At 43.1% G+C, this 7,837-nt stretch overlaps 1 long non-coding RNA gene across 6 annotated transcripts; it reads left to right on the top strand.

Annotated features, from left to right (window-relative positions):
* Positions 1–2,918: 2,918 nt before the first annotated feature.
* LOC119317772 lies at positions 2,919–7,043 on the top strand. Of its 6 annotated transcripts, none has more exons than XR_005153765.1 (5): positions 2,919–4,315; positions 4,631–5,029; positions 5,395–5,534; positions 5,630–6,541; positions 6,818–7,043. It is a non-coding gene; the product is annotated as an uncharacterized LOC119317772 (long non-coding RNA). The 6 variants fall into 6 exon arrangements; XR_005153751.1 differs by having other exon boundaries at positions 2,920–4,315; positions 6,772–7,043; XR_005153752.1 differs by having other exon boundaries at positions 2,924–4,315; positions 6,435–6,541; positions 6,772–7,043.
* The last annotated feature ends 794 nt before the right edge of the window (positions 7,044–7,837 follow it).

Below are 7,837 nucleotides of genomic sequence, written 5' to 3'. Positions count from 1 at the left end.
GTCGCGCAAGGAGCGATCTCTCGCGCATGCCACGTCGTCATATGTATGGATAACACCTTCCCAGGAAGATACTGGCCTCCGTACCCACCCAAGGCCCAGCCCAACCTTACACCGCACGCACGCAACCTCGCCTCTCGTCTCTCTCGCCCACAGCTTCCTCCGGCGGCAGCTGCCCCGAGCGCCTGGGCCTGGCCACTGGAGCTCCGTCTCGCCGAGCTTTTCTATCTGCATCTCACGAGTTTTTTCGATCTCGTTTCCAGGACGACAGGGCAGGGGAGGGCAGTGGGTGCGAGGCAAAGAGGGCATTGGTTGCATCTGGCGAGAGGGAAGGGCGAGATGCTGAGATCTAGCTCCTCGCCGCGGGACGCGCCGACCTCGCCGCTGCCGTCGAGTCCAACGGTGGGTGGTTGTGGCTCTCCCTCGGATGGTCTTCTGACGATGCGCAGCCGTCGAGCGGCCCGGGCGTGCACCCTGACTATCCGCCCGAGGTGCGTGCTTCTGGCCTAGCGCCGACCGCGGCGGCGGATTGAAGTCAGTGAGAGAGGAAATGAGTAAGGGCGGCGAGGCGCCGTTTGACGCCTTCAACCACGTCGTCGCCACCTATAAGGTATGTGCTTGTGTACTTCTGACTCTCTCGACTAATTGATGAACATGGTACAATTTTTTTCAGGAACTTTTGTTGTGTTGAGTTTTATGTACAAGACAAGTGTGTATCATGAACTAACTTCAGATTTTTGGTTTAGAATGTCGAGCATAACTATCCATGGTGGTATATACACCAGCAACGGCTCTGTCCGGCCCGGTGTGGCATATGCGGTCGGCTGTGTTGTGTGCTCTCGGCTGTGATGCGTGTGGCGTGCATGCGAAATGTGCGCCGGCCGACGTGCGTCTATGTTCGTGTGTGTGGCGCTATACTGGCAGAGGAAGCGGGCGGTTGCCGGCAGAGGAGATTCAAGATTAGTATGGCACGATTAGGATTGTTCACTTTATTTGTTTGGTCTGGATTAGTACAACAATGCACTGATATTTATTTTATGGTGCAGGAACTTCAAGACAACAAGGGGCATCAGGCTCTACACATTAATCTTTGATTTTCTCCCCAAATCTGAAATTGTCGGACCCCTAAATTTTAATCCCCTTGAGAAAGCCAGAGTATTCATGGAATATGGTCTATTGATGTTGACAAATTTGATTGTAGCTGGGACTGGCAAAGTAAGTGCAGTGCTCACCATTGCACATATATTCAGGGCAAAATCAAACTTCAGTCAGAAGAAGATGAACAGGCAGGAGCTATATCCCTCTTGAAAGTTCAGGTATCTTCCTCTTGCATGTTGTTATTGCTCTTTTTATTTGCATTGAAGCGTGGTTGTCATACTATATCCTGGAGAGAACTGATTGCCTGGTACCTAGGAGGACGGGTGTTCACTTCTTTATTGCTAATGGATAAAATCATCCATCATGAATTTTCCATCTGAGTGGCAACGCTAGACAAGAGGAAGGTCTGGTAACTCTCATCCAATCCCTTTGGCCGTTTTCGGATTTCATACCCGTCGATGTTACTAGGGTTATGGGTTTGAGAGGCTATTTCATTTGCGGTCTGAGATGGAACACCTGGAGTAGGTCCCCGTGTTGGTTTGGTGGCCGGGATTGGGGTTGGATGGATTGTTGTCTCAAATTTGTTAATTCTTGCGTAGTAATCTGTATAGCACAACTGTGACGGTGCCTTTCTGTTTGGTAATAGATGGAATTTTTTATGCATTTCTCTTTGGTTAGATGAATAGATTGATTGTGATGACTTGTCGGCAATGCATGGCAAGGACAACAAAGCGGCTCCATCTGATAAATAAGAGTTAGAAGACGTAGCTGCTGTCGCATAAGAACCCGTCTCTACTGAAGTACCAGATGCGTAAGTAGAACGATGCTTGTCGTTTTAGTTAATAGTCTGTCATGTTTTACTTGTCTGATACTGATCATACTATGCCAAGATAGCAATGCTATAAGTTACTCAGCATGTTTGTTAAAATTCGAATCTGTAGAAACTAGAAAGGATGGTGCTCTGTTCTTATCTATTTGTTGTTTTCTCATTGTTTCTTTTAGATCCTGACTTTTATTGATGGGAAGAGTTTAAGTGTGGGATTTATGTTACCAAATCCATTTGATCTACTGTTTGGCGCTGATTCAAATGCTCTTGATTTGGCTCTCCATTTGTTATTTGCATATGTACCCCATGCTTATGAAAGATAAGCTCGACAAACAAATTAGTGTAGATCCCTGTTTTCTAGGTAATTGGTATCATTTTGTGAGTCATTTGTCTTTCAGAGTTAGTGTGATGTAGAGTACTGGGTCTTGTACATTGTTACTCTTTCAGATTTTGTAACTTACAGAAGAGACGAGTAAGGCTGGTAATTAAGAGCGAGTAAGGCTGGTAATTAAGAGCTTCCTGCAAATAACTAACGTTTTAAGTTGGAGAAGGATGCCTACACGCCTAATTTAATAATAGCAACATTTGCAAGGATGCAAAGGATTGTTTTTTATGTTGTTCCCTTTCTTGATTTACACAAATAACAATCTGGTGGTTCTCTTGTGGAGGGAAAACTCTACATGGTACGTAAGGCGAGGTCTGGGCATACAAGTTGTCATTCTGTTTGTTTGTAGAAGTTATTCAATTGAAAAACCTTTATGCTTGAGGTTGGCACATCTCCTATCATCAGCTTAAGTAGGCATTTACTACAGCTAGAACTTATTATAAATATTTTCTTAGAGGTTGAAATGTCTATGCGCATCAACTTAAAAAGATTCTAGATGCATCTCTTTTAGTTTTGATTCTGCCAGATTTCAGGGAAATAAACAATTTTTCTTAGAGGTTGATACTTTATTTTACATGTGTGGTAAGAACCATAGTTGCCAGAAATCCGGGTCGCCCGGGTCGAGGAACGGGGTCGAGGGTCGCGGGTCGACACCCCTCCGGAACGAGGTTCGACGAGGGCTATACATCATCGGGACGCTAATCTGGAACGCGGGTCGTGATCCAAAGGTTTTCGGATCGATGACCCTGGTACGATGCATGGATGCCATGGAGGAAAGAAAGATCTTTACGATTTGCAACGATGTATTTCCCAATATTAAGTAGGGAAAGAAATCCCGCCTGATACTTCACAAAATAAAAATAAGAAAAAGATTACAAAATGAGGCCACCGGCCCACCCGTCAGCCCTCATGGCTGATTTTTCTCAATCTGCCATTATTAGTTTCCCACGAAGCGTTTGGTGGCACAACTATCACCAAATCCCACTTCGTCCTCTTTATCGGTTCATCTTCAAACCTCCAGATCGGCATGGATTCATCTTCAAGCCTCCCACCATCAGCCTCCACAGCTCCACGCTCTCCTGTTTGCCCTTCCCACTATTCTACTGCTCGTACTTCACTAATCGGCGTCGGAATCTCAAGCGCTCGCCCCTCGCATAAGGTCATACCAATGGCGGTGGCGGGAGTACGGGACGGGGGATGCTGCATACCGCAGTGCTCAGCTTGAATTCTGCAGGCGAGCAGCGGACCGCGGAAGGTCGAACTCCGGCAGGCCAGCAGAGTTCAGTATTTTGTAGTGCGATTGCCTGGTAAGCATCGATTCCCCATGACCTCGTACATGTTTCTCGCTAATCTTGCATTCTGGCTTCTTGCAATCACGCATATCAATCTGGGTCAGTGGTTATCGATCGGGGTCGTGAACCGGCAATCAATCCAATTCGACCCGTCCTCGTCCCCGACCCTCGATCGGGGTCGATCGACCCCGGAACGGGGATCGCACCCTCGACCCGCTAACCAGGCTACTATGGTAAGAACTTAGAACTAACAATTTAAGATAGTACCAATGCTCAGTGAACATGTAGCTGTTGTATTAGTTTCTTCTTTTCGCCCATCGATTTGCAGGTCACTAAACAGAAGCCTGCTGAGGTTTTCTCAAACTAAGGTCAAGTATGCTCTTAGACTCCTTGATAATTAATATTAGTTGTGATAAGTTCGTATGTTTTTTTATATATCTTGAAATAAAATAAGCAACTTGTTTTTTAATGACTAAAATGGTGTAAGTGGAATTCATCATCTTAAAAAGTATCTAGGATAATTCATATATGTTAGATATCTTGAATCCAGTAAGAGCTAAAACTCATTATGTTCTTTGTTGTGGCATATTGGATTGGACAGGGTGCCGTTTTGTTCGAAAGATTGGATTGGTGGGGGTATTTGGTTTTATGATGGCCAGGTTGGTCAAAATCACATGATCTTTTTTATATTGTGAGAAGAAAAAGACACCAGAACAGGTGATTGGCCATACCACATTTTTATCTTTTCTGCATATTTCACTCTTCATGCATTTCTGTAGGTTCATTTGGTATTGTTCTCCAGGTTAGTTGCAACAACTTCAGGCTGGTCTATGTTTATTTTGGCAGCCAATCTCTTATTGCCTTACATGAATCTACTCAAGCTTTTTATGTATTTTTGTCTTGAGAAGCCTATCTATACCTCTAGGATATTCTATATAGCCATAATAGATTTTCTTGTGACTATCTATGTACCAATGTTGTGTCTACATAAACCTTGGTGTCTGATAAAACCTTACTATAACTGTTTTGTAGGCTAAATGTTTGCAGACAGGGGAAACTGTTGCTATTAGGATGGTTTTTCAGGATAAGCACTACAAGAACCGTGAGCTTCAGATCAAACACCTACTTGACCACCCAAATGTCTTAGGTCTAAAGCATGGTTTCTTTTCCAAAACTGAGAAGGATGAGCTCTTTATGAACTTGGTTCTGGAGTATGTACATCACATTCTCGCGCTACATCCTTAACTCTCGCCCGAGCCGTGGCGCTGTCGCAACCTTTGCAAATACTCTGATAACTAGGTGGTGATCAATTGTTGATGGCTCTCCGTAGTGGCTTGGTGGTGGGAAGGAATAGGGCGGTGGAGGCAAGGCAGAGAGTGGGTGCTTCCCGCACTCGCCTGGCTATCCGTGATGCATCTAATATGTTAGCAGGTTTGCGGTGCGCTCATGACCATCATATGTTTGTTAAAATGCATTTCCTTGTCAGTTTTGTATGTTTAATTTTTTGAGCTGTAGTTACTACACAAAAGTTATAAACTGAGATGTGGAGATTACAATATTGACCTAGGTTCAGTTTAGTCTATTACGTGATCTGGCATTGTTATCCATGATTTCCCTCATTTCTTTGTTTTGGCACATGTTCATTAACTAGATTTTAGTCTAATTCAGATTTTTTGTGCATTTAGTTCTAGATTGTTTTGATATGAGTAACGACGCCTAGCTGTTCATTGATTTCTTAGTATTGTTTATTATCTCGATCCATGCCTGATACTGAATCTGAACGTTTCCATCTCCAGTACCACGACACGACATTGGCAGTGGCATCTTGGGGGAAGAAGGGGATGACAATGGCTTAGAGAGGAAGATCACAATGACAACTTGCAGCCTAATAGGCTGACAATGCCACCGTGGATACTCTCCTGCACTAGCTATTCAGGTATATTTATCTTCTGAATATGAACTTCCATAGAATTATGGGCTTGGTGTTGCATGGTTGATAGAACCACTTCTCATTATACTTGCATCACACAGGGGCGGATCTAGATTGGAAATTACCCGGTGTCCACGTAGAAGAATGCATGCCTACATATCAAATAATTCAATGATCTACACGCTGAATCAATGGATTACATTAAGCAAGTTCAAATTGGACCCGGTGCCGGTGACACCGGCTACACTACATAGCTACGCCCCTGGCATCACAGTTGTGATTTGGACAAGTTCCATTTAAATAAATTATAAATTCTTAATGATTTATTTCGATATGCTTACATGCTTACCGATTTTGTGATTATTCATCATTTAGTTTTGTCCATACTTGGTTTCTAGCACACGCTACCACAATTGTTTTACAGTTTTTGGTATTACTGCCCTTCTTTCATCGATTCATGAACTGTTATGGTGGTTACCACTCCCTCCTGTCATGCAACTTAGTGATTTCATTCTAGCTGGCCAGCCTACAGCAGTGCAGATGACCATACAATTCATTCCATGTTAATTTGTAAGATTAATGTACTCCCTATGTTCCTAAATATAAGTCTTTGTAGATATTTCACTATGGACAACATATGGAGCAAAATGAGTGAATCTACACTCTAATATGCATCTATATACATCCGTATGTGGTCCATAGTGGAATCTCTACAAAGACTTATATTTAGTAACAGAGGGAGTAGTTCACAACATATTACCTGAATTAGTAGAAACAACAACCCACATGGTATATCAATTTTCCATGTTTTCCTCGTACTGTGGGTATTGTAGCAGCAGTTGAAACTAATGTTAGCTTGTCATTCTGGATATTGTATACGTTGACATTGAACTTGAGAGTGGTAAGTGTTCTCTGAGTGACAAAAAGAAGTCAGCACAACAAGAGAAGTCGGAGAAGCAATCGAAGAAAGGATGAAAACAAAAGAAAGAGAAAGTTGTATCTGTTCCTGAAAGGTTAGGTTTCCCTTTTATGTTTTCTTTCTGTCAGTATCATCTTCCTTTCCTTGTACTCCCTCCGTTCGGAATTACTTGTCGCAGAAATGGATGTATCTAGACGTAAATTACTTGTCGCAGAAATGGATGTATCTAGACGTAATTTACGTCTAGATACATCCATTTCCGCGACAAGTAATTCCGAACGGAGGGAGTATTACTTACTCAAAACCGGTTTGTTTTTGTTTCAGGAGAACAATGGATTACTTAATGAACATTGGTTTGTTTTTGCTTCAGGAGAACACTGGATGTTCATCTGAGTCTGCCATGGCCACCAGTAGCGATAACAAAGTTGCTGGTATGGAGATGCTGTCATGTATGCTATGATCCAGACTGCCTTCCCTGACTTTTGAAACAACTTGTGATGTAATGTATCATCTACCTGGCTATTAAGTTGAGTGCTACTCCCCGACAGTCACATGTAATGGATTTTATTTTCTTATGTTATTTATGAATAGCTCCTCAGTTTGGTCTGCATGTATTACACCCTTAACCCAAAAGGCACGGGTTGAGGTGCTCGAGCAATTAAAGGGCGCACAACTCTGCCTCAGGAGGCGCGCCTAGGGCGCGCCCCATCCACTAGTACTCATACACACCTCATGGAGCTGCGACCGGTAAGTATTCTCCGGCCAGAAGATCAAATATTCTGTCATGATTACATCTTATCCTCGGTAGTTCACCTCGTGAGTCAACAACTCGCTCATCAACATGTGAGGTCACCGAGGTCATGTGGCAATAATATCTATAGGCTCCCTTGTGGCTATGGCCAAGATCCCATGGACGTGAGTGGCGGGCTGCAAAATAATAAAATGCATTAATACATCTTGGAGTTTGAATCCGATTGTGCTGTTGAAGACGTGGATCACACAATATTCTTCTGACTTCCTATATAGTGCACTCAAAACCATGACCAATTCCATAAAGAAGTAGACGTCAGCTTAGCTAAATGCAGATATGGGGCAAAGTGAATAATAGCTAAACTGAATTCATTCAATGACACCAAGATAAAATTGTGGAAGATAGTAATAAGGAGGAAACCTTTTATAAACTGAACGCAGCATGCAACAATGTAGAGAAGCAGAAATACATTAGTCTCATAATTGAACATTCAAAGAATGCATGACTATCAGTACTTGGTTGATGCCACTACCGCTTTAATTTGTACTCTCCATTGTCATCAGTTTATCTGAACTAAGCTGCCATCAAGTAGATTCTGAGTTTTTAAATGGATGACGGGCTCGCCTTCCCGTAGGAAAC

This window comes from Triticum dicoccoides, chromosome 1B, assembly GCF_002162155.2.
Source record: "Triticum dicoccoides isolate Atlit2015 ecotype Zavitan chromosome 1B, WEW_v2.0, whole genome shotgun sequence".
Taxonomy (NCBI): domain Eukaryota; kingdom Viridiplantae; phylum Streptophyta; class Magnoliopsida; order Poales; family Poaceae; genus Triticum; species Triticum dicoccoides.
The sequence above is the reverse complement of the archived record's forward strand: the minus strand, read 5'-3'. Positions and strand labels throughout refer to the sequence as shown.